The sequence below is a fragment of the Muntiacus reevesi genome, chromosome 3, assembly GCF_963930625.1.
Source record: "Muntiacus reevesi chromosome 3, mMunRee1.1, whole genome shotgun sequence".
NCBI classification, from domain to species: Eukaryota; Metazoa; Chordata; class Mammalia; order Artiodactyla; family Cervidae; genus Muntiacus; species Muntiacus reevesi.
Window position 1 is genome coordinate 115,970,508 of NC_089251.1, and position 27,045 is coordinate 115,997,552.

Genomic DNA, 27,045 nt, shown 5'->3' on the forward strand with positions numbered 1-27,045 from the left:
ATTGGTCCAGACACGAGGGATAAGAGAAGTCTTACCCTTCTTTGGTTCCTTACTCTTTTCTTCCTTTCCTGTATTGTCAGTTGTTGGATACTATGATCCTCTTACTGATGTCTTCCGTCATCCCTAAATTGTTTTGTGTATGTTTTTCTCAGAGCATAGTTCCAAAAAGACTATTAATTCTGTGGTCTTTAAACTTGCTGAATCTCAGGCTCCTTGATGTGAAAATATAATAATATTGTTTATTAATGTTGTTAATGAAGTGTCAATGAAGTATCAGTACTAGATGTTAGAAAATACTGTAAGTTGTAAAGGTGTTATTATTTCAGGAACTTTCTAAATCTCTTCTGTAACCTCCTATACCACAACCACTTCTGCTGCAGCAATATTGCTAAAACACCCATCAGATCTTGTCACCCTACTCCTTAATTTAGGAACCTTCATGGACTCCTTATTGTCTGCAGGATAAAATCATAACCCATAGGGTGTGGTATTGAAGGCCTTCCTACTGACTCCATTTAATATTTATCCACATATCCTGCATCCCACTCAGACTGCCTCCTAGGTGTGTATTTCAGCTTTCCTGGTAGAGAAAGTGACAAAAGCAATCCCTTCCCCACCCATCTTTTCCTATGGAAATCTTGCCCCTTTTACAAGATCTGGTTTAAAGGCTCCCTCCCTCAGGGACCTTTCCAAAATTCGTACCTTATGCCTTCCAAACTGGAAGTGAACTGTTCTGAATTCTGTAGCACTTTGTTCTTGCCTTTCATTTAGCCCTTTTCATATTTTATCTTGTGTTACAGCTATTTCATTCTGTAATTCCATTAGAGCTTTAACCGGTTGCTTAATCTCCAGAGCTTTATTTTCCTCATCTCTTAAAACAGGGATGATAATAATGTCTGCCTCTAGGAGTGTTGGGTGATTAAATGAGCGAATGCTTGTAAAGCATTTTAGCGTGGTGTTTAGCACACCGTGAGTACTCAGTAAATAACTAATTGCTGTTAGTCACTCAGTGAGCAAATAAAGTACTTAGTGTGTGTCAGGCCTTGTGTTAACTATAAAAGAGTAATCAATTTGTCTTTTAGGGGAAGGCAGAGATATTTTTAAGATTTATTTATTTATGTTTATTTTGGGCTATGGTGGGTCTTTGTTGCTGCGGGTAGGCTTTTCTCTAATTGTGGTGAGTGGGGGCTACTCCTCCTCGTGTGCGGGCTTTGTTAGTTGTGGTCCGTGGGCTTAGTTGCTCCATGGCATGTAGGATCTTCCCAAACAAGGGATAGAACCAGTGTCCCTTGTGTTACAAGGTGGATTGTTAACCACTGGACCACCAGGGAAGCCCAGAAAGCAAAAATATTATGAACACTTGTCAGAAACATGATGAGGCAGGCAACAGTTATTCATCATTAATTTCAGCAAATGTTTGTTGAATGCTTACTGTGTGTCAGCTACTGTTCTAGGCCCTGGAAATATAGCAGTGAATGAAACAGACAAAAGTGTACTTTTCTAGTGCAATCCTAGAGTTTAAATTCTAATGGGTAATTGAGTAAAATTAACCAAATGGAAACTGACAGGCCAACTAGAGTCCCATGAGATCTGATTGATAGGATCCAGCCAGTTGTTGCCATTACAGAATGTAGGTCTAATGTTGCCTTAACTTCCAGGCCTTTCCACAATCCCTTTCCCCAGAGGTTGGAAATCTGAATTTTCATATGATTTCTTAATAGATTAAACATTTTTAGATGCTGCAAACTAATTTTTAAAATCTAAAAACATTTTGGAAATTCCCTGGTGGTCCAGTGGTTAGGACTCTGAGCCTGCACTGCAAGGGATATGAGTTCGAACCCAGGTTGGGGAACTTAGATTTTGCAAGCCACTGATGCAGCCAGTAAATAAACAGATAAATCTAAGAATATCTACTCCAATATAAATAAACAAATGAATAAATAAATGTTTTTAAGAAACAGAATCTAAAAACATTAAACTAACCAAAAATATATTTGAGGCCAAATATAGCCCCCAAACTGCCTATCTTATTGATAAGTTTTGCCTTCATTAATATTCTATGTATTTTATAAACTATCTTAAGTAATCTATGTATTTTACCAAATTCTGTGTATTTAAAAAATATTTTTGAGTGGTCCACTAGATGGAACTTGGCACTTACACTGCAGTGGCCCGAGTTCAATCCCTTAGGGAACTAAAACCCCACATGCTGTGTGGCAAAAAAAAAAATAATAATCTTTAAGATAATTTTAAGTCTTTGGCTTCCTTAGATCTGATTAGCTGGTCATTATGTTATTTTGTGTTGTTTTATTGTGATGTGGCAAGTAAAATTCTGGTACTTAGGATCCGGAGACATCAGCTCTGCTGTTTCTTTGTTTCTCTTCCTTGCATCATTAACATTCTCTTCCATTCAGTTTCTTGACAGAACTCTACACTGTTTATTTTGTAAATGTTAATTTAGTTAAAACTAACTATCTTATAAATCCACTTAACGAGATGCAAACCGCAGTGTGATACAGTATAATGAATGTGAATGAACTTCTTCACCCACAGATAAAAGTTGCCAGTATTAATAGGCTAATATATAATAAAGGTAAGCCCTACTAATATATAAGTACATATTATATTATATCATATATTAGTAAAAATATACATGTATGCTTTTCTTCCTGTGACCCAGTTGATTTTGTGTCTCATACTTTGGAGACCATTATGGAATAAATATTTTAAGTGAGCAATCCACCCCAGCCTAGGGGAGTCAGGGAAAGCCATTAAGCTAATGAGACCTGACCTATGGATGTGATTTGTCAGCAGCAGGGTGGAAATGATTTCACAAGCAAAAGATCGGTAGGCTTGGTGGTTGGTAGCATTTCGGGGAATGATATTTAGACCTTACCCTGATGACAGTGAAATGCCATTGAAAGGTTTTAATCTCAGAAGTGACATAATTAAATTTATTTATTTATATTACTTGAAAGCTCTGGGGAGAATAAATTAAGACTGCTAGAAGATTCTAACCAGGAGATTCTTTAAGTAGTTGGTGGGTTTTTTTTTTTTTTTTGGTTTGGTTTTCTTTTTAATATATTTTCGGCTGTGCTGGGCCCTCACTGCTGAGCAAGGTCTTGCTCTGGCTGTGGCGGTCAGGCTTCCTATTGTGGCGGCCCCTCCAGCTGCGGAGCACCCGTTCTGGGTGCGCAGGCTCAGCAGGTGCTCTTGCAGGCTGCAGAGTGCAGGCTCAGCAGCTGTGCCTCACGGGCCTAGCTGCTCCACGGCACGTGGGATCCTCCTGGACCAGGGCTGGAACCCGAGTTCCCTGCACCAGCAAGCGGATTCTTAACCACTGGACTACCAGGGAAGTCCCAGTAGCTAGTTCTTAAGTAGTATTGTAGTCCTAGCAAGAGATGTTCAGAGATTGAGAGATAGTTACAGTAGAGAATGTTGTTCAGTCACTCAATTGTGTCTGACTCTTTGCATCCCCTCGACTGCAGCATGCCAGGCCTCCCTGTCCCTCACCATCTCCCCGAGTTTGCCCAAGTTCATGTCCATTGCATCGGTGATGCCATCCAGCCATCTCGTCCTCTGACACCCTCTTCTTCTGCCCTCAATCTTTCCTAGCATCAGGGACTTCTCCAGTGAGTCAGCTAGTAGCATCAGAAGAGCAAAATACTGGAGTTTCAGCTTCAGCATCAGTCCTTCCAACATGTATTCAGGGTTGATTTCCCTTAAGATTGATTGGTTTGCTTTCCTTGCTGTTCAAGGGACGCTCAGGAATCTTCTCCAGCACCACAATTCAAGTGCATCAATTCTTCAGCACTACACCTTTACGGTCCAGTTCTGGACCACTGGGGAGACCATAGCCTTGACTATACAGACCTTTGTCCGCAAAGGAATGTCTCTGCTTTTCAACACACTATCTAAATTTATCATAGCTTTCCTGCCAAGAAGCAGTCGTCTTCTGATCACAGTAGAGACTCTGAATTACCAGGCTTGGTTATTGGTTTCATTTGGAGGCTGAAAGTGGTTGGGGGACAGGGGTGGAATTAAGCATGACTCCTGGGCCTCTTGCCTTGAGCAGCAGAGTGGCTAGTGCTGCTGTTAACTGAGTTGAGCTTAAATCTGGACATTTTGAGCAATCTCTGCGACCTCCAAGGGAAGGTGTCCAAAAAAACAACTGGATAGAGAAGTCTGGAGCTCAAAAGTGGGGCTTGGGGTTCAAGATAGAGAGTTGATCATCTGTTTATTATGTGGTGACTGAAACTGCAGGAATTACTGATAGTACCTATGAAAAATGTGTATCATGGGAGATGGGCTGACAAGAGAACCTTTAATGTGCAGGAAGAAATGGATCAGCAGCCTTAATTTAAAGAAAGTTAACGAGTAATTGATGTCTCATAAATCAAAGGAAAAGAGTACTTTTTAAATTTATTATAAAATTTTATTTATTTTTGGCTGTACTGGGTCTTCGTTGCTCCAGCGGGCTTTCTGTAGTTGGCAGAGAGTGGGGCCCACTCTCAGGTTGGAGCGCGAAGGCATCTCATCGCCATGGCTTCTCTCGGAGCACGGACTCTAGATAGTGGGCCAAAAGTTGTGGTGCACCGGCTTAGTCGCTCTGAGGCATGTGAAATCTTACTGGAACAAGGATCAATCCTGTATCCCCTGCATTGGCAGTTGGATTCTTAACTACTGGATCACCAGGGGCATCTGAAAAGAGGGTTTCAGGAAGAAGGAAATGGCTGTCAGAATTGAGTGCTGCCAAAAGGACCAGCAAAATAAGGACTGAAATTGAATTTAGCATCATGCATTCCATCAGTGTCTTTTACAAAAACAGTTTGACAGCATGGAAGCAAATTGGAGTGGACTAGGATGAGAGAGGAGAGACAAACTATTTCAAGAAGTCTGAAATAAAGAGAAAAGAAGCAGATTAGTGAGACTCTTGTAAAGTCTGGGCAGGAGATCATGAAGATCAGAGTTAGGATAATGGCAGTAGGAAAAAGAGACAGAGTCCAGAAATAATTAGGAAATAAAGCCACTATTCTTAGTGATTGGATATGAGGATAAGGGAAAAGGAGTTGTCAGGGGTGACTCAAGATCTGTCTTGAAAAGCTGAGAAGATACTGACTGGTACAGATCCTTAATCCCTTTTATCAGTGTTTTCTCAAGCTTTCCATTTATTGTCACCTTCCTAAGAAGCCTTCTTAGGCATCTTTTTTCCCTAATGCATCACTCCCAGGAAATTTTAAAACACAGATATGCTCTATGGTTTTTTATATGCAATATGTCTGTGCTTTTTACATAAAAAGAGTAAACATAAAACTTACTTTATATTCAGTGCAAGGTTAAGAGTGACTGAACAAGATTTTTAGATTAAAGTTAAATTAAAAGACTATTTACATTTAGCTAAATTTTATAGCTGTATTTGCTGGGTAACTTTGGTTTAATTACTTACATAAATTATATCAAATTGCATATGCAAATTAGTGTTTATAAATACAGAAGCAAACTAATCAAAACTTTAAAAATTACTTAAAGCTGTTCATTTTGCAGCAAAAGCAAAACGATAGAAAAAGTCAGTTTCTTGAAATTATTGTTAGTAAACTTTTTAACTTTTGCTTTATATGAGAAAATAACAAGCTGCTAGATAGTCATTCCGATAGTTAACATTCTTTATTTTTAGCACTTGGCGTAATTAATTGGGACAAATTTTAATTTGTAGAATTAAATAATAAAATATAAAGTTTTAATTACCAAAACCCATGTCACATACAAAAGCACTGGGGATCAAACATAAATAACATCCACGTAACAGGCATGCTCATTGCTCAGACCACTTCTTGTCGTATGACTTCAAAATACAGCCATCGGTCAAGAGAAAGTCCCTTAGTCATGGCCATCTGTTTCCCAAAGCTTTGTAGTACAGGTCTTATATACTTTTTTTTTTTTGTCAGCCTTTCATGAAGTCAGTGTCAGTGCTGCTCATGGCATACTCGAGAAAATCCAGCAAGAAAATTAAATACTAGGGAATAAAACATTACTGGTAAAGGTTGAGCTTTGGAGGGCCACATACCACTGTAAACTCTAAGTTCTTCCCCTCATTAACCGGCTTCACCCTTTTGAGTGTGTAACACCTCCAGCAGGGTCTGGGATAGAGCCCTGTATAGCCAAATATGATTAATATTTTCTGGCAAAGCACTCGAACTTTGAGTGAGATTAATAAGGGCTGTAAGTAATCTCATGTTAGTTTTGGTTTTTAATATTTATGTATTTATTTGGCTGTGCCAGGTCTTAGTTGCAGCATGTGGGATCTAGTTCCCTGACCAGGGATAGACCCCTGCCTCCTGTATTGGGAGCTTGGAGTCTTAGCCACTGGACCACCAGGGAAGTCCCTTCATGTTAGTTTTATTCAGGTTTTGTTGCTTAAATATATTTTGAGGTTGTATATACTAAAAACATTCTTAATTTCAGTGCTCTTTTGATTCAGAAATCCAAATAGGGGGTTGTGCTCAATGAAGTGTATAAAGAATGAATGAGGAGCAGGTTTATGGAGACAATGCTGACTTTAAAAAAATGTGTTTAGAGCATTTGAGGTGCTTATGGAACATGGGTAGAAGGAACACCTTGAGTGTTAGGTATGACTGCAAATGTCGATTTAAAAGTCATCAGCTTTTAAATCTTCCAAAGAAGCAATAATTGTAATGAGACGTGATTAGAATTGCTTATTTTGCAGTGAGGTAAATGGTAGAGAATGAGCCCTCTTAAAAAAATCTGGCTCATTGGTTCTTACAGCCCAGCTTTGGAAGGAATGAAGATGGAAAAGAAGGTAAAGATTAAGAGAAAGGAGCTACAGTGTTAGGAGAAAGGAAGAGGAAGAAGCATCTCTTAGTGGAGAGCAAGGAAGTAGAATTGTTCTTTTTTTTTTTTTTTTTTTCTTTTTAAAAAACTATTTATTTAATATTGGAGTATCTGATTAGCAGTGTGGTAGTTTCAGGAGCACAGCAGAGTAACTCAGCCATACACATATGTGTATCCATTCTGCCACAAACTCCCCTCCCACCCAGGTGCAACATAACACTGAGCAGAGTTCCATGTGCTGTACAGTAGGTCCTTGCTGGTTATCCCTTTTAAATACAGCAGTGTGTACATAACAGTGTCAAACTCCCTAACTATCCCTTCTTCTCACCTACCCCGCCCCCCACATAACCATAAGTTCCTTCTCTAAGTCTGTGAGTTTGTTTCTATTTTGTAAATAAGTTCATTTGTATCATTTCTTTTTAGATTCAGCATATAGGGGATATCATAAGATACTTCTCTTTCTCTGTCTTCACTCAGTGTGACACTCTCTGTGTCCATCCATGTTGCTGCAAATGGCAATATTTTCATTTTAATAGCTGAGAAGTATTCCATTGTGCATATGTACCACATCATCTTTATCCATTCCTCTGTCAGTGAACATTTAGATTGCTTCCATGTCTTGACATGGAAGTTCTGCAGTGAACATTGGGGTGCATGTATCCTTTCGTACCATGTTTTTCTCTAGATACATGGCTGGGAGTGGGATTTCAGGGTCATTTTGTAGCTCTGTTTTTAGTTTTTTAAGGAACCTCCATATTGTTTTCCATAGTGAAACAAAAATGAAAGTGAAGTCACTCAGTTGTGTCCGACTCCATGGACTGTAGCCTACCATGCTCCTCCGTCCATGGGATTTTCCAGGCAAGCGTACTGGAGTGGGTTGCCATTTCCTTCTCCAGAATTGTTCTTTTTGACTCGAACTTCCAGGAAATTGCCATCATGGGGAATTGAAGATTTTCAGAGTAGGATCTGGGACGAAAAAGGAAATACCACTGATTTAGCATTTAGGCCCTAGACACTTTCACATTACCTCATCAATCATATGGAGCTATAAAATTTATTATTAAAATGAGAAGCAGAGAGTCACAGTAGTGGGTAATTTGCCCATGGTTATTCCGCTGGGATGGGAAGCAGTTGACCTGACTCCCAAATCAATGCTCTGTCTCACTATATCATATTGGAAGGAGTTGACAGGGTTTGAGGGGCAACACTGAGTGTTTGTCTGTAGTATGTCTAAAGAGGACAGAGGATTCCCTTTGTGTGGCCTCTTAGTCTGGCTCTTTCCAACACTTTCCCAGGCTCTTTGTACATAGGGCCTCAGAAGATCACATCCCAAAGCCAGCTCCTTTTTGGATTAATATATACAGGTTAGAGAAATCCTACTTTTAAGTTGTCAGAATAGCTGTTGGAAAAACTCTTTTTCCTGTTAACCAAAGGTTGAAATGAAGACTTGATCAGAAGGATTTGTGTAATTCTCCCACAGGTAATGCCGAACCCTCCTGTTGGAAGACTGGGGATGAAGGGGTGCAGTGCTGCAGAATAGGGACCAGCAGTTCACTGTTGTGTCTCAGAGACATTCTGCTTGTGGACCTTTGTATTTATACCTCTGTACCCAAACTGGTCTTGTTCCTCAAACCTGCCTTGGGTTCTCTGATCTCTTTGCTTTGGACTGCTCTCCCTCCCCCACTAATTGCCTTCAGAAATAATAACCATCTAGCCTTCACAGACCACTTCAGAGCTCACCACACAGTGAAAATAGTTCTCACTTTGTGATGTCATTGCACACTTAGATTCTTCTTTTTTTTTTTTTTTTTTAAATTTTTTTTGACCCTGCTGCTTGGTGTGTGGGATCTTAGTTCTCTGATCCCGAGCTCCTTGTAGAAGAACTATGGAGTCTTAATCACTGGACCACCAGTGATTAAGTGGTGGAAAGTCCTCTTTGGTTCTTGATGGTATGAAACTAAGCTAGATTGTAAAGCTTCCCGAAGGCAGAAACTTTAGCAGAGTGCCTGGCATATACATTTTATTAAGTGAATAATAAATCACTTGTTTATATGAGTCAGTTTAGAGATCTGACCATTTGGATTTTTTCCCCCTTGATTCCTTGAGCAGTATGAGTACTTGGGAGTTATTCAGTGAATGTTTGGCATTGACTTAAGTGTGAGGTGAGCGCTTTGGTTTTCCTACTTTTAAGTAATTCATTATAGTTCCTTATAGCACCTAGTGGTCGTGGCAGTGTGGTGTCCCTAGGAAGGTAAGAACCTCTAGATTCTGCACAGTCTACAAGGGATATTGGAAATTTTCTTTTGGAGAAATTGGACTTCAGCTATCCTGTTGTTTAGTTGCTCAGTCATGTCTGACTCTTTCTGCAATCCCATGGACTGTAGCCCACCAGGCTCCTTCTGTCCATGGAATTTCCCAGGCAAGAATAGTGGAGTGGATTGCCATTTTCTTCTCTAGGGGATCATCCTGACCCAGGGATCGATCCCATGTCTCCTGCATAGGCAGGCGGATTTTTTACCACTGAGCCACCAGGGAAGCCCGTAGCTATCGTAGACTTCACTTGTATCTCGCCACCCCTTACTTTCCCATTCCTAGGTCTGAGCATTGCATTTATATATATATAGATAGATAGATAGATAGATAGCACATTGCATTTATATATAGATAGATAGATAGATAGATAGATTGATTGATTGAAAGGCTAAAAGGACTAGTAAATGCTAGGAGAGAATTAGGACTGGAGAACTGGGATTATCAACTATCTGGTTGATGCAGTACCTCAGAGTGCCATGCTTCTCTTAGGTCTCAAGCTTTGAATATATTAGTTGTGTGTACAAAAGATAGTTTTCCCCACATGATCTTTTAGCCAGACCTCCTGGTTTATAGATTCAGCTTTGTTTCCTGGAGTGATCATTCTTCAGCCCAGTCCTGTGAGGATCTGCCAGAATATGAGCAGCCTTATTATGGTTCCATTATGGACTAATCCGATTGTCCATAGAGAAGTCTCTCCCATTGTCTTGGTGATTAGCAGTTCTGACAGGCTTGCAAATAACCCCCTGAGAGCCTCACTCTGTCAGACTGTTTCAGTACTGTTTTCTTGTTTGCAGTATTGCTTGGTCATAGAGCTCTGAGAGAAATTCCAGAAGTTTGAAAAACTATCAGACCCAGTCCTACCTTGCCAGAATAGCATTTTATTTTTCACAAAGCACTTTCGTGTGTATTCTCATAGGACCTTCACTGTAACTCTGATGTAGAGAGGGTAAGGGTAGGAAAATGAAGATCCAGGCAAGTGACGCCCAAGGCTGCACACTTGTTAAATAGCAGACCAGAAATCAGATAGTCTGTTCCCGGTGTGCCTGCTGGGGGTCCATCCAGCACAGCTGTCTCCTCTCAGCCTAAGTGTTTCTATTATAAACCCTTGGAGATAGTCTGCCCATTCACATAATATTGAATTTTTAAAATTGATTTCAAGCCCTACACCAGAACTGGGACGATTAATTCAACTGGTTGTTTTTGTTTTTCCTTTAAAGTGGCATATAGCCTTCAGAGGACTACCTAACTACCTGCCAGTCCCTACAATTTTCTACTTCCGTTCTTTTCTGTGTTGGTATCTTCTGATATTTGTATTCCCTAATCTTGGCAAGAACTGGACCACATCTCATTGACGGATTTAGACAGGCAGTGGTTAGGGTGGTAGAATCCAAGGAGGAACATTGACATTTCTTCCAAGAAATAACAAAGGAGTTCCCTGTGGCTAGTATGCTGTTAAGTAGAATATATGTAATAGAGCTTTGACTTTAGTCAGAAAAATCTGGATTAGCGTCTCCCACTTATTATTATCTGAGGCCTTCTGCAAATTGTGCCTCAATTTTCTCACCTCTAAAATGGGGATTTTATATGAGCTTAGACTTAAAAGCTAAGCAAATTATTACTAAGTCATTACCAATCAAATTTGAATTGTCTCTGGGAACATACCCTCTGTAGAGGTTAGAGATGACTTTGGCAAAAAGAGTTTTCAAAAGGGATATCTTGACTTATAGTCCAGATTTAATAGATAAAAACATTCCACCATGGTTAGAAGCTTTGGAAAACATTCTGAACTGGACTTGAAAAGAGGGCTTCATTCACGTCAAGCAGTGAGGACACAGATGTGTAGTTTTCAGCAGGAGCATCATGATCCTTGCCTGCCTTGGTGCCTGACAGAGGTGTCCTAGCACGACATGGAAATAAGTACCGTGACACATGAAAGGAACTTATATATAGCAATAATTTGTTAGGTTAGTAGATTGGTTTTATCACAAAAACTTTGAAGGCATCTCAATGCTAAATTTGTTAAGAAAGGACTTGTGTGAATCACAGGATTACCCTAACATGCTATTGCTATATATAATTAATGCCTAAAAAGAACAGGTATGCATATGCAGAAGAATGAAGTTAGACTCTTGCCTTACACGTAAAAATTAACTTAGTGGATCAAAGACATAAATGTAAAAAGCTAAATCTATAAAACTTTTAAGAAAGCATAGGAGTAAATCTTTATGACTTTGGATTAACAGCATTTTCTTAGATATGACCCTGAAAGCACAAGCTACCACTCACTCCCCCCCTCCAAAAAAAAAAGATAAATTAGACTTAGTGAAAATTTTAAAGTTTTGTGCTTCAAAGGACACAGTCATAGATAATAAGAATTATGTAAGTGCTCACTCATAATTGCTTTATTTTGGCTGACAGCTGACACAACAAAATGCAAGTCAGTTTTAATAATTAAATGATTCTTGGGTTCTGCTTATCTACATTCATCTTTTCTCATTTTCTATACAAGTGTGTATATTCCTTTTCCAGATTTTGGGTTTGGTATTTTTGTTTTGATGAATTTATTGTAAGCCACTTCAGATCTTTTGGAAAAACTAAAATTCCAAAATGTTAAGTTTAATATTTGAGAGTATTTATGTGCTGTGCGCTGTGCTACAGATTCTTAATCTCAAAGATTTAATGATCTGGAAGTGAGAAGTGATGAGTGGTGACTCAAACAGGGTCATTGATGGTTGTCAGTGGGAACCAGTTTATGGCAACAGGTGTCACAGATGAGCAAAGCCGGACACTAGTTAAAGTGATAAGGACAGATTTCAATCAGTAATGTACTGTTGTAACAGGAAAGAGTGTGAACTGATTTCAGCTTTGATTTGTACAGAGTTAACTTTAAAAGAAAAAAAAGGATGGGGGAACAAGGGTTGGAGTGAGAGAGAACTCCATACAGTCAGGGAAATGAAAAATTACAAAATGCAAGGGACGGAAGGTGGTTCACATGAAACCCAGCCCGGCTTGCTCCTGGTGCTTATTGAAAGTAGTCTCCTACCCTCCCACAGAGCCTGGGAAACAGGAACCCTATTTTCAGATGCTAGCTAAAACAGTAAATTCATTCAACAGCCTTGAGATTTTCCCAGGCAGGCACTTTTAAGTGTGGCTGGGGTCATCTAGCAATGTGACCTTGAACTGTTAGAAACTATTGGTGCTTTTTATTCACATCTTTATAGGCCACGGTTGAGCCTCATCGAGAAAGGGCTCAGAGGAGCCTGGATAGAATTTAGTTAAGGACAGAATCTTTGGTACAGGTGAAAATCAGTTTACCAGCCTGTCGTCTTAGGGGAATAGAAAGTTCATGAGTGACTCTAAGACCAGAGTAATGGTAATGGCATGAATTCTGAACTAGGGAAGCTAGGGGAAGTAACTGGTTTAAGGAGATAGAAAGTGAGTTGGAGCTAGCCAGTTAGGCATTTGAAAATACACTTGACAGACTGTGACACTAGAGATTTGGTACTTGGTGTAGAAGTGGACGTTGAAGCTACAGGCGACCATTTGGGAAAGGAGGCTGCTTCTGCTGAGAAGGGGACTAAAGGTAGATAGACACTGACACTGAGGGACTGGCGTTATGAAACCCAAGAAGGAGTGGTTAGAGAGTAAGAGAACTGGTAGAGGGTGGTGCCATCAGAGTCATGGGTAGAGTTTCAAGAAGGCAAAAGTGATCGTCAGTGACAAGTTAGTCAGATACAACCAATGCTGATGAGGTTACTGAATGTGGCTGTCTAAAGTGTCTTTTTCTGAGTCGTTTGTGTCCTGAAGTCGTTTTTCTTTTAAGCTTATTTTTCGTGTGTGTGTGTGTGTGTGTGTCCTTACATCAGAGCGTTTCCATTCAGTTTTTTTTTTTTTTTTTCCATTCAGTTTTCATACCCATTCTGGAGGAAACTTATGGTTTCTGGATTTCTAGGAAGAAATCTTTTTAAATTCTGCTTTTAGAAGATCTGCTTCCCTCCAGTCCTGAGGAAGAGTCCTTTGCTGTGCATTTCTTCCCTTAACTTACACTTGCTAGCAAACACGTGTTAAGCAACTGTTATGGCTAGACCATATATCTGGGACAATGTAGGTGTTCAGTAAGTATTGAGTAGGTATTTGAACAGTGATTCATTCAGCAAATACTTGTATATAGCATAGATGCTGGAAATACGACAAAAGGTTTTGTAGAACTCACACAGCTTATGGAGGAGAGCAGGTACAGATTGTAAATAATGTAATGAAGGAAATAAAACAGGTGTTCTGACAAAAATGTAGTCATTTACTTTGTGGTGACAGGGGAAGGACCTAGCAATTCTAAGAGCTAGGGAAGAGAACTGTGGGCTGAAAGAAAACAGTATTTGATAGTTTCCAAATACTGAGAGCCATTGTGACAGGAGCATTTGATGACTGAGGGTAAAAAATTGAATGAGATGAGATGAAGATATAGGCAGCACTTTAAATTGTGAAGATTTTACATGGGAGCAGTGGTATAGTCTGGCTTTGTTTCGTGGTGGTGGGTTGGGGGTGAGTTGTTGTAGTTGCCAGGCAACTTTGGGATGACTTTGGGAAGGGGTGCTGTGCTTAGTCACTCAGTTGTCTCCGACTCTTTGTGACCCCAGGGACTGTAGCCCCACAGGCTCCTCTGTCCATGGGGTTTCTCCAAACAAGAATCCTGGAGTGGGTTGCCATGCCCTCCTCCAGAGGATCTTCCCAACCCAGGGGTCGAACCCATCTCCTGCATTACAGGTGGATTCTTTACAATTTGAGTCACCAGGGAAGCCCATGGTGACTAGAGTGGGTAACCTGTCCCCTCTCAGGGGGTCTTCCCAACCCTGGAGCTGAACCGGGGTCAACCGGGGTCTTCTGCATTGCAGGCAGATTCTTTACCAGCTGAGCTACCAGGAAAGGGGTGAGAGAGGTGTAAATACATTCAAGATACATTCAGGATTTGTCAGTAGATTTGATCAAAGAGATGTGAGAAGAGAAGGAATCAAGGATGATTTTTTTTTTTAATTTAGGGTTTAGATTAAGTAACTTGTAAATACTCTTACTGTTGATGAGATGGGGGGAGTTAGAAATTGTTAGTTTTGGATACCAAAGTGAAGATTTTGATGTGTGTGTGCACAGTCACTAAGCCGTGTCCTATTCTCTGCGACTCCATGGACTGCAGCAGACCAGGCTTCCCTGTCCTTCACTAGCTCCTGGAGCTTGCTCAAATTCATGTTTGTTGAGTCAGTTATTCTATCTAACCATCTCATCCTCTGCCACTCTATTCTCCTTTTGCCTTCAGTCTTTCCCAGCATCAGGGTCTTTTCTAATGAGTCAGCTGTTCACATCAGGTGGCCAAAATATTGAAGCTTCAGCATCAGTCCTTTCAATGCATGTTTGGGGTGATTTCCTTTAGGATTGACTGGTTTGATCACCTTACAGTCCAAAGGACTCTCAAGAGACTTCTCCAGCACCACAGTTTGAAAGCATCAATAGGTAGTTGCAATGAAGACCCAGCACAGCCGTAAATAAATAAATAAAATTATTTTGAAAATTAAAAAAAAAAAGGACAAAAATTTCTGTCCATGTGGAGGTCATAGGTGACCTTGATAAAAGCAGCTTTTCTTTGGAATAAAAGGAATGAAAGTCAGATTTGATGAGTTAGAAGAGTGAAATAGAGCTCACAAAGTCTACAGTATTAGCAGTGCCTTTTTTTTTTCTTTTAATATTTATTTGGCTGCACTGGGTCTTAGTTGTGGCATGTGGGATCTCGTTCCCTGACCAGGGATCAGACCCAGGCCCCCTTCATTGGAAGTGTGGAGTTTTAGCCAGTGGACCGCCAGAGAAGCCCAGCAATGCCTATTTTTTAAAAATTGGTTATTTCATTACGTTGTTATATGTTCAGCTCAGTTGCTCAGTCGTGTCTGACTCTTTGCAACGCCATGAACCGCAGCATGCCAGGCCTCCCTGTCCATCACCAACTCCTGGAGTCCATCCAAACCCATGTCCGTCAAGTCGATGATGCCATCCAACCATCTCATCCTCTGTCGTCCCCTTCTCCTCCTGCCCTCAATCTTTCCCAGAATCAGGGTCTTTTCCAGTGAGTCAACTCATCGAATCAGGTGACCAAAGTATTGGAGTTTCAGCTTCAACATCAGTCCTTCCAATGAACACCCAGGACTGATGTCCTTTAGGATGGACTGGTTGGATCTCCTTGCAGTCCAAGGGACTCTCAAGAGTCTTCTCCAACCCTGCAGTTCAAAAGCATCAGTTCTTCGGTGCTCAGCTTTTTTTTTTTTTTTTTTTTTTAATTTTATTTTATTTTTCAGCTTTCTTTATAGTCCAACTCTCACATCCATACATGACCACTGGAAAAACCATAGCCTTGACTAGATGAACCTTTGTTGGCAAAGTAATGTCTCTGCTTTTTAATATGCTGTCTAGGTTGGTCATAACTTTCCTTCCAAGGAGTGAGCATCTTTTAATTTCATGGCTTCAGTCACCATCTGCAGTGATTTTGGAGCCCAGAAAAATAAAGTCAGCCACTGTTTCCACCATTTCCCCATCTATTTGCCATGAAGTGATGGGACCAGATGCCATGATCTTTGTTTTCTGAATGTTGAGCTTTAAGCCAACTTTTTCACTTTCCTCTTTTCACTTGCATCAAGAGGCTCTTGAGTTGTTTTTCACTTTCTGCCATAAGGGTGGTGTCATCTATATATCTGATGTCCATTGATGTCCATCTGTATATCTGAAGTCCATTGATATTTCTCCTAGCAATCTTGATTCCACCTTGTGCTTCCTCCAGCCCAGCGTTTCTCATGATGTACTCTGCATATAAGTTAAATAAGCAGGGTGACAATATACAGCCTTGATGTACTCCCTTTTCCTATTTTAAACATACCATTGATTAAATGGAGTACTGCAATAATCTGGCTACTCCCTTAGTGTGTGACCTTGCTGCTGCTGCTGCTAAGTCGCTTCAGTCGTGTCCGACTCTGTGAGACCCCGTAGACAGCAGCCCATCAGGCTCCTGCGTCCATGGGATTTTCCAGGCAAGAGTACTGGAGTGGGGTGCCATTGCCTTCTCCGTGTGTGACCTTAGACTAAGGTTATTTCTGTATCAATGAGGGCCTGTATTAATTTGCTAAGACTGAATAACAAAATACCACAGACTGGATGGCTTAAACAACAAAAATGTATCCTCTCTTAGTTCTAGAGGCTAGAAGTCCAAGATCAAGATGTTAGCAGGATTGACTAACCCTGAGACCTCTTTTCTTGGTTTTCAAATACCTGTTTTCATGTTCACATGGTGTTCTCCTGCTATGTACATCTGTATCTTAATCTTCTCTTATAAAGGCACTGGTCATGTTGAATTAGGGCCTTACTCCAGCATCCTCATTTTTTAAAAAGCTATCTCCAAGTACAGTCACATTTTGAGGTATTAGGATTTAAGACTTCAACATATGAATTGGTGGAGGATGAGGTACAATTCAGGCCATAACAGAGTCCACACTTATTTTGTGTTATTCTTGCTAGTTCCTTGGTTCTAAGAGCTTAAGAAATGCATGGCAACAGTAGCAGTTATTTCCTAGAAACAAGAGATGCAAGCAATTTCAGGGACCTATTCAGAGAGTTCTTCAACTAAGAAAACTCAGAATCTGCCTGAGACAGTCAGATGTTTGAAAAGGTATGTTTGTATTGTGAATTTCTTGATCCAGGCTCAGCAAGTAAGGGAGCGCATGATGAAAAAAGCCCCTTTGCCTGCTAGTCCCTGAATGAGAGTCCAGCATTCCTTTGGTTGCTGCTTCTAGATGTGCTTCTGCAAATGTTCCTCCTTCCAATCTAACCTCCCCTGTTTGGCTTCTCTAATGAAGTCATAAGCAAATATTTGTGATAGTTTCTTGTCACCATGGTGACTAAAGCACAGCCTAGTTCTCCTTCCAGCTTCACTGTCAGCTCTGCTTGAAGGAAGAGACAGCCCTCTGGGAGAGCGCAGGCTCAGAGTCATGAAAAACCACATGTCAGGTATTGGGGAACAGCAGTCCATAGTGGTGCCTTTAAGAATTTGTCCTGTGCCTATTAGTCTCCAGGCAGAGGGGTGATCAGGGACCCCAAAGGAAGGCCACTGCATTCCCCTAGAACTTTTTTTTTAACAGTAAATCGACTTGGGCTTTGCCAAGTGGATGTAGAAACTTGCGCATCATAAGACCTCTACTGCTGCTGTGGTTTGCCTCGTCACTCTCCAGAATGAACAGAGGCACCTTTTCTGAAGTTTCATTTCCTTAGTATCTCTAGCTCCAGAACTCAGTTCTCTCCTCAACTGCTTCCGTTTTGATTTCTCTTCCACCGATTCTCTTAGTAGACTACTTCCCCCACCTCACATTTATGTACTTTCTTCCTACACTTGAATCCTCAAGGTGGTCTCCTGCTTTAAGAACCAGCCCTAATCTAACCTTTGGGAGATTTCTTTTTAAGCTCTCATCATGATCACCCCAAAACACTCCCCAGAAAAGATGATATTAGAGTTAACTGTCCCTTTCTGTGTGCCTCTAAAATTTATTTTTCATCCCTTTTTTAATAGTTTTTGTAACTGTTTCAGATTAGAAATTTAAAGGATAAGAAATGACTATAAAGGGTAGGCCAAGTTAATAAGGCTTCTTCTGCTCCTATTTCTACATAATCAGCTTCACTTTTATCAGTTTTTTAAACAGTGATGTTGTTTTTAACATGTCAATATTGAGTAAGATATGATAAAGTCACTGAGGCCACAGGAGGAAACACAGATGAGGCTTGGAAGGAGGAAGTTTATTATGGGTCCGCGGGCTGTGGGAGGTGGGTTCCCACTCGCCACACAGGGTCACAGAGGAAAACACCAGGGTGGTCAGGGGACAGAAGGCACGAGCGAGCAGAAGGCTTAGGCCAGATCCTTTATTGCCATTTCAGAGGGAAAGTGAAGGCAGGGCAGAACAAACAGTTTAGTATTGGCTAATCTGAATAATTCTGGAGGGCTTTGGGCTATAAGAGTCGTCTCTAGTTACCTACTACTTTTGGGGCCCTGGAATGAAGCAGAGGAATATTGCCTTCTGGGTGTACAGGCAAGATAAAGGAAGTATGACTCTGGGTTGGTTCCTTTACAAAGGCATGCTCTTAGACATGTTGTTATCTGTAAGAATTAGCTAGCCATGGGAGTGTCGATCTCCTGGGTTTGTAAGTCTCCCAAATGGCAAAACATCAGGAACTCAGAAAATAAGAAAATATAATCAATATAATCGGCCCTGTGATGAATGAATACAAGTAGACAAATACAAAATCTTTAAAAAAAAAAAAAAAAAAAAGACTAACTGAGATTCTGTGGTAATTTAATTGGAGGAAATATGCTATTTAAACAATTTTGTGGTAAAATATGACACAATTCACCCCTTTAATCATTATTAAGCAGCATCAGTTGCATCTACAATGTTGTGCAACCATCACCACTATCCATTTCCAAGATTTTCATCACTCCAAACAGAAACTCTGTTCCATTAAGCAATAATTTCTCATTTCTCCCTTCCACTTGTACCTGACAATCTCTAATCTACTTTTATAATCTCTTATCTACTTTTGTCTCTGTAAGTTTCCAGGTACCTCATGTAAATGAAATCATGTGATCTTCATCCTTTATCCTGGCTTGTTTTACTTAACATACCATCTTTAGGGTTCTTCAATGTTGTTGTTGTTCAGTTGCTAAATTGTGTCTGACTCTTTGCAACCCCATGGACGCCAAGCTTCTCTGTACTTCACTATCTCCCAGAGTTTGCTCAGATTCATGTCCATTGAGTCAGTAATGCTATCTAACCATCTCATCCACTGCCGCTGTCTTCTCCTTTGGCTTCAATCTTTCCCAGCACCAGAGTCTTTTCCAGTGAATCGGCTTTTCTCATCAGGTGGCCAAAGTATTGGAGCATCAGTCCTTCCAATGAATATTCAGGGTTGATTTACTTTAGGATTGACTGTTTGATCCCCTTGCAGTCCAGGGGTCTCTCCACAGTCTTCTCTCACACCACAGTTTGAAGGTATCCATTCTTTGGCGCTCAGCCTTCTTTATGGCCCAACTCTCACATCCATATATGACTACTGGAAAAACCATAGCCTTGACTGTATGGACCTTTGTTGGCAAAATGATGTCTTTGCTTTTTTACACACTGTATAGGTTTGTCATAGCTTTCCTTCTAAGGAGCAAACATATTTTAATTTTATAGCTGCAATCACCATCCACAATGATTTTGGAGCTCAAGAATGTAGCGTGTGTCAAATCTTCATTCCTTTTTATGGATGAATAATATCCCATCGTATGTATAAGCCACATTTTGTTTATCAATTCATTTATTTTTCATGTCTTTTAAAAAATTTTGTTTTTATTTATTATTTTCTTTTTGGCTATACCACATTAGTTGCAGTATGCATGGGATCATGTGGGATCTCATTTCCTGACCAGAGATCAAACCCAGGCCCCCTGCATTGGAAGCATGGAGTCTTAGCCATTAGACCACCAGGAAGTCCCATTGCCTATTTTTACTTTTTATCCTTTTTTTTTTTTTTTTTTAAATTTTTCATTTATTTTTGGCTGCTCAGGGTCTTCATTGCTGCACAGTGGCTTTCTCTAGTTGCAGAGAGAGGGGGCTGCTCTCTTCTCAGTGGTGTGGTTTTCTTGTTGCAGTGACCTCTCTTGTGGAGTGCGATTAGAGGGCCTCAGTAGTTATGGTCCGTAGGCTCAGTAGTTATGGAGCATGGGTTTAGTTGCTCCATGACATGTGGGATCTTCCCGGACCAGGAATTGAACCAGTGTCTCCTGAATTGGGAGACAGATTCCTAACCACTGGCCCAGCAGGGAAGCCCCCATTTGCCTATTTTTAAATTGAGTTGTCTTTGCTGTTGAGTTGTAGAAATTCTTTATATATTCTGAATATTAAAACCGTTATCAGATAGATTTGAAAGTTATTTCTCCTGTAAGTTGTCTTTTTTTTTGTAAGTTGTCTTTTTACTTCCTTGTTAATGTCTTTTTTTTTTTTTTTTTTTGCTTGTGATTTTGATGTCATAGCTAAGAATCCATTGCAACATCCAGATCATAAAACTTTACCCATATTCCATTATAAGAGTTTTATGGTCATAGTTTATATATTTAGGTTGTTGATCCAGTTTAAGTTTTGTTTTGTGTATGGTGTAAGCTAAGGATCTGACTCCATTCTTTTGTATCTGAACATTTAGTTGTCCCAACACCAGTTGAAAACATTATTCTTACTCCATTGAATGGACTTAATACCCTTGTCAAAAATCAGTTGGCTAGGGAAATTCCCTGGTGAACCCGTGGCCAAGATTCTGTGCTCCCAATGCAGGGGGCCTGAGTTTGATTCTGGTCAGGGAACTGGATCCCACATACCTCAGCTAAGACCAGCACAGCCAAATAAATATATAAAAATATTTTTAAGAATCAGTTTACTGGCCATGGATGTATGAGTTCATTTCTGGACTCTCAGTTCTGTTCTCCTGATTATAGAATTCTCTCTCAATTCTGTTCTCTTGTTTATCCTTATACCAGCATCACACTGTTTTGATTATTGTAACTTTGTAGTAAATTATGAAATCAGGAAGTGTGAGTCTTTCAACTTATTTAAGAGTCTGTTGTTTAGTTTCCACATATTTATAGATTTTCCAATTTTCTTTTACTGTTTATTTCTAGTTTCATTCCTATGGTTAAAGAAGATAATTTGTCTAATATCAATCTTTTAGAATCTATTGAGACTCTGTGCCTTAATACAGTTTATCCTGGAGAATGTTCCATGCATTCATACTTGGCAAGATATTTTTTGCTCTTGTTGGATGGGAATGTTCTATGTGTCTTTTAGAGCTAACTGATTTATAATGTAAAAGTCCTCTTTCCTTAATAATCTTCTGTCTAGGTTCTATTCATTATTGAAAGTGGTGTATTGAAGTCTCTAAATGTTATTGTAGAACTGTTTTTCCCTTTACTTTGACTATTGTAACAGTTTTTTACTTAAAAATTTTTATCTGATATTTAGTACAGCCATCCCAGCACTCTTTTGCTTACCATTTGCATGAATATCTTTTTTCACTCATTTACTTTCAACTTCTTTGTGTTTTCAGATATACAGTAAGTCTTTGCAGACAGCATGTAGTAGATCACGGTTGTTGTTTTTTTTTAATCTACTGCCCATCTCTGCCTTTTGACTAAAGAGTTTAATCTATTTAACTCCTTGTTCATGGAATTCTCCAGGCAGGAATACTGAAGTGGGTAGCCATTCCCTTCTCCAGGGGATCTTCCCGACCCAGGGATCAAACCTATATCTCCTGGGTCTCCTACATTGCAGGCAGATTCTTTACCACCTGAGCCACCAGGGCCCAGTAAGTATAATATAACTACTTGGGAGTTCACTGGCAGTCCAGTGGTTCAGTTCAGTTCAGTCGCTCCATCCTGTCCGACTCTTTGCGACCCCATGGACTGTAGCATGCCAGGCCTCCCTGTCCATTACCAACTCCTGGAGTTTACTCAAACTCATGTGCATTGAGTCGGTGATGCCATCCAACCATCTCATCCTCTGTCATCCCCTTCTCCCACCTTCAATCTTTCCCAGCATCAGGGTCTTTTCAGATGAGTCAGTTCTTCGATCAGGTGGCCAAAGTACTGGAGTTTCAGCTTTAACATGAGTCCTTCCAATGAATATTAGGACTGATTTCCTTTAGGATGGACTGGTTGGATCTCCTTGCAGTCCAAAGGACTCTCAAGAGTCTTCTCCAACACCCCAGTTCAAAAGCATCAATTCTTTGGCGCTCAGCTTTCTTTATAGTCCAACTCTCACATCCATACATGACTGTTGGAAAAACCTTAACCTTGATTAGACTGAAATTTGTTGTCAAAGTAATGTCTCTGCTTTTTAATATGCTATCTAGGTTGGTCATAGCTTTTCTTCCAGGGAGCAAGTGTCTTTTAATTTCATGGCTGCAGTCACCATCTGCAGTGATTTTGAAGCCCAGAAAAATAAAGTCTGACACTGCTTCCCCATCTATTTGCCATGAAGTGATGGGACCAGATGCCATGATCTTTGTTTTCTGAATGTTGAGCTTTAAGCCAACTTTTTCACTTTCCTCTTTTCACTTTCATCAAGAGGCTCTTTAGTTGTTCTTCACTTTCTGTCATAAGGGTGGTGTCATCTGCATATCTGAGGTTATTGATATTTCTCCTGGTAATCTTGATTCCAACTTGTGCTTCCTCCAGCCCAGCGTTTCTCATGATGTACTCTGCATGTACTCAGGGTGACAATATACAGCCTTGACGTACTCCTTTTCCTGTTTGGAACCAGTCTGTTGTTCCATATCCAGTTCTAACTGTTGCTTCCTGACCTGCATACAGGTTTCTCAAGAGGCAGGTCAGGTGGTCTGGTATTCCCATCTCTTTCAGAACTTTCCACACTTTGTGGTGATCCACACAGTCAAAGGCTTTGGCATAGTCAATAAATCAAAAACAGATGTTCTGAAATTCTCTTGCTTTTTCGGTGATCCAACAGATGCTGGCAATTTGAACTCTGGTTCTTCTGCCTTTTCTGAAAGCAGGTTGAACATCTGGAAGTTCAAAGTTCACATATTGTTGAAGCCTGGCTTGGAGAATTTTGAGCATTACTTTACTAGTGTGTGAGATGAGTGCAATTGTGCGGTAGTTTGAGCATTCTTCGGGACTGCCTTTCTTTGGGATTGGAATGAAAACTGACCTTTTCCAGTCCTGTGGCCACTGCTGAGTTTTCCAAATTTGCTGGCATATTGAGTGCAGCACTTTCACAGCATCATCTTTCAGGATTTGAAGTAGCTCAACTGGAATTCCATCACCGCCACTAGCTTTGTTCATAGTGGTGCTTCCTAAGGCTCACTTGACTTCACATTCCAGGATGTCTGGCTCTAGGTGAGTGATCATACCATCATGATTATCTGGGTCATGAATATCTTTTTTGTATAGTTCTTCTGGGTATTCTTGCCACCTCTTCTTAATATCTTCTGCTTCTATTAGGTCTATACCACTTTTGTCCATTATTGTGCCCATCTTTGCTTGAAATATTCCCTTGGTATCTCTAAATTTCTTGAAGAAATCTCTAGTCTTTCCCATTCTATTATTTCCCTCTATTTCTTTCCACTGATCACTGAGGAACGCTTTCTTATCTCTCCTTGCTCTTCTTTGGAACTCCTTGTTCAAATGAGTATATCTTTCCTTTTCTCCTTTGCTTTTCACTTCTCTTCTTTTCACAACTATTTGTAAGGCCTCCTCAGACAGCCATTTTGCTTTTTTGGTTTTCTTTTTCTTGGGGATGGTCTTTATCCCTGTCTCCCGTACAGTGTCACAAATCTCTATCCATAGTTCATCAGGCCCTCTGTCTATCAGATCTAGTCCCTTAAATTTGTTTCTCACTTCCACTGTATAGTCGTAAGGGATTTGATTTCGGTCATTCCTGAATGGTCTAGTGGTTTTCCCTACCTTCTTCAGTTTAAGTCTGAATTTGGCAATAAGTCCAGTGGTTAGGATCCTGCATTTCCACTGCTGGGGGCCCAGACTTGATTCCTGGTCAGGGAACTAAGATCCTGCAAGCTACTTGGCACTGCCAAAAAAGAAAGTATAATGTAATTATTGATAAGGAAAGACTTCTGCCATTTTGTTCTTTTTTCTTTCTTTCTTATACCTTTTTGTCCCTCTCTTCCTCTATTACTGCCTTTTATGTTTAATTGGTTTCTTGTAGTGAATTGTTTTCATTCATGTCTCATTTCCTTTGTGTATATTTTTATTTTGTATGTATGTATGTGTATATATAGAGAGAGATTGTGGACTTTACATTTAACATCCCAAATTTATCACAATGTAGTTTGAATTGATACCAGCTTAACTTCAATAGCATACAGAAACTTTTGTTCATTTTTATTTTATGCATTTGTCTTTTTATTTATTTATTTATTTATTTTTAAAAATTTGTTTATTTATTTGGTTTCACAAGGTTTTATTTGCAGCACATGGGCTCTTCAACCTTTGCAGCATGCAGGATCTTTAGTTGAGACACGTGGAATCTAGTTCCCTGAGGAGGGATTGAACCTGGACCCCCAGCATTGTGGGGGCAGAGTCTTAGCCACTGGGCCACCAGGGAAGTCCCTGTCTTTTTTTTAATAACTTATTTCCTTAGTTTTAGTTGCTGTCTCTGTTGGTGGCGAGCGGGGGCTGCTCTTGGTGAGGAGCACGGGCCCTAGGCACCCTGCAGTTGCAGCGCCCGGACGCAGCAGCCGTGGCGCACGGGTTTAGGTGCTCCGCCGCGGGGGGAGTCCTCCCGGACCAGAGGTCAAACCCACGTCCTCTGCACTGGCAGAGGATTGTATTGGATCCTCATCCACTCTACCACCAGAGAAATCCTACGTTTTCTTTTAAATCATGTAGAAAATAAAAAGTAGCATTACAAGCCATAAATCCTAGAAGACTGGCTTCTGTATTTCCCCATGTAGTTACCTTCGCTGGCTTCAAGTTACTGTGTAATGTCCTTTCATTCAACTTGAAGGACTCCCTTCAGCATTTCTCATAGAGCAGGTCTAGTGGTAACAAATTCCCTCAGTTTTTACCTGAGAATATCTTAGTTTCTCCCTTGTTTTTGAAGTACAGTTTTGTCAGATACAGAATTCTTTGAAAGATTTTTTTCTTTCAGCACTTCAAATATCTATAAATTTTAAAATCTCAATGCCTTCTGGACTTAATGGTTTTTGATGAAAAACTGGCTTATATGTGATGAGTCACTTCTTCCTTGCTGCTTTCAAGACTTCCCTTTTGTATTTGGCTCTCAGTAGTTTGATTATGTTTCTAAATGTAGATCTGAATTTTTCTCCTTGAAATTGAGTATCTCTCTGTGTGCATTGTTGTCTCTTTTTTTGCTATTATTTCTACAAAATTCTTTTCCCCTTTATCTCATTTCTTTGACTCTCATAATGCATATTTTGTGATTTGATTGTTGGAGTTTCATGGATCCCTAGGCTCTCTATTCACTTTTCTGCATTATTTTTCCCTTTCTGCTCAGACTGCATAATTTCAGTTTTCCTGTCTTCAGGCCTGCTACTTCTGTCTGTTGGCTGCTCAAATGTGCTGTTGAACCCTTCTAGTGAATTCTTCATTTCAGCTATATTTTTCAACTCCAGAGTTTCTTTTTGGTTCCTTTTCTGTTTGTTGAATTACCTCCTGGTATCATTTTCCCTCTACTTGAAGAACTTCAGACTTTCTTTAGTACAGATCTTGGAGCTTCCCTGATAACTAAGTGGGTAAAGAATCCACCTGCAGTGCAGGAGATAGAGGAGAAATGGGTTTGATCCCTGGGTCAGGAAGAGCCCCTGGAGGAGGAAATGGCAACCCACTCCAGTTCTCCTGCTTGAAAAATCTCATGGACAGAGGAGCCTGGTGGGCTGCAGTCCATGGGGTCGCCAAGAATCATACAGGTCATACATGACTGAGCACAGTGCAGGTCTGCTAGAGACAGAGTCTCAGCTTTTGTTTGTCTGAAAAAGTTTAAAGTATAATTAATGATGTTATTTCATTATCCTTTTTAATTTTATTTTTTGCTGAAGTATAGTTAATTTACAGTGTTTTAGTTTCAAGTGTACAGAAGAATGATTCATTTATATATGTGTGTGTGTGCATATGTGTGTTTGTGCATATGTGTGTGTGTGTATTCTTCTCAGATTTTTTTTTTTTTTTTTTTTTTGGCTGCACCATGTAGCATGTGGGATCTTAGTTCCCCAGCCAGAGACTGAACCCATGTCCCCTGTAGTCGAAGTGTGGAGCCCCCAACACTGGACCCCCAGGGAAGTCCCTCAGATTCTTTTCCATTACAGGTTACATTATAAGTTTCACAGGATATCGAGTGTAGTTCCCTGTGCTATACAGTAGTTCCTTGTTGTTTACATACCTTATATATGGTCGTGTATATATGTTAATCCCAGACTCCTAATTTTTTTTTTTTTTTTTTTTTTTCAGTAATAAAAATTTATTGAGAATTCCTGGGGTGGTGGTTATCGCCTCCGGACCACGAGGGAGGAATCAACACCGTAGCAAATCACTGAGAAATCACACTGTCCCAACACCCCTGGCCAACACAGGGAGGAAAGTCATTGCCCCAGAAGTGGTCGGTCCTTGTTCATCAGAAGGGCTGGGAGGAGCGATGCAGAGGGACCATCTCACGATAGCGGGGTGGGGGTGGGGTGGGCCCCAGGGTGACTCCTCAAACACCAGGGCAGAAACAGATCCACTTCCTCCCTGGAGGCAGAGTTCTTGGTCACCAGGCTCATTTCTTACCCTTGATGAGACTGTCACTTCCCCGGGTGAAACTTTGATCCTGTAGGTTGAGCACGAGGTTGTCAGCAGTGAGATAGATACGATTCTGTGAGGTGGCGATCGTCTTGGAGATGTTCTGGGCTGCCCGGATCTTGCGCAGCTTGATATAACCTGGGTTCTTGCTCAGGGCCTCCCAGGTAAGCAGGATGCGGTTAAGGGGCCACATGAGGCCAGATCTCACTCAGGGCCCTGTCCTAACTACTCCCCGGGCTCGGCCCTCCCCTAGGGGCCCTCTCCCCACCTTGTGCTAGTATTATTTGGAATTTTTGTAGCCTCAGACATGACTAAGCAACTGAGCATGCACATCCTTGTTCATAAGTGATACAGGAAAATTATAGGACCTTCTCTCATATTATCCTTCTTTGGTATTGTTATCAAAAGAATGTCCTTCTTCCAGAAGGAAGTATGTGTAAGAGTGAAACAACTTATTTTAAAAATTGGTAAACCTCGAATTCCCTAGTGGTCCAGTGCTTAGGACT

The 27,045-nt window shown here is 40.4% G+C and overlaps 1 protein-coding gene across 3 annotated transcripts in view; it reads left to right on the top strand.

Moving 5' to 3' along the window:
• Positions 1-27,045, top strand: part of KPNA6 (karyopherin subunit alpha 6) — a 53,380-nt gene that overhangs the window by 4,120 nt on the left and 22,215 nt on the right. The window contains exon 1 of one of the 3 annotated variants that reach the window (XM_065930290.1): positions 26,430-26,703. The exons of the other annotated variants lie outside the window; for them this stretch is intronic. The gene's annotated coding sequence lies outside the window, so the exon portion shown is untranslated. Of the gene's footprint in view, positions 1-26,429; positions 26,704-27,045 lie in introns of those variants that run through there. 3 annotated transcript variants of the gene reach the window in all.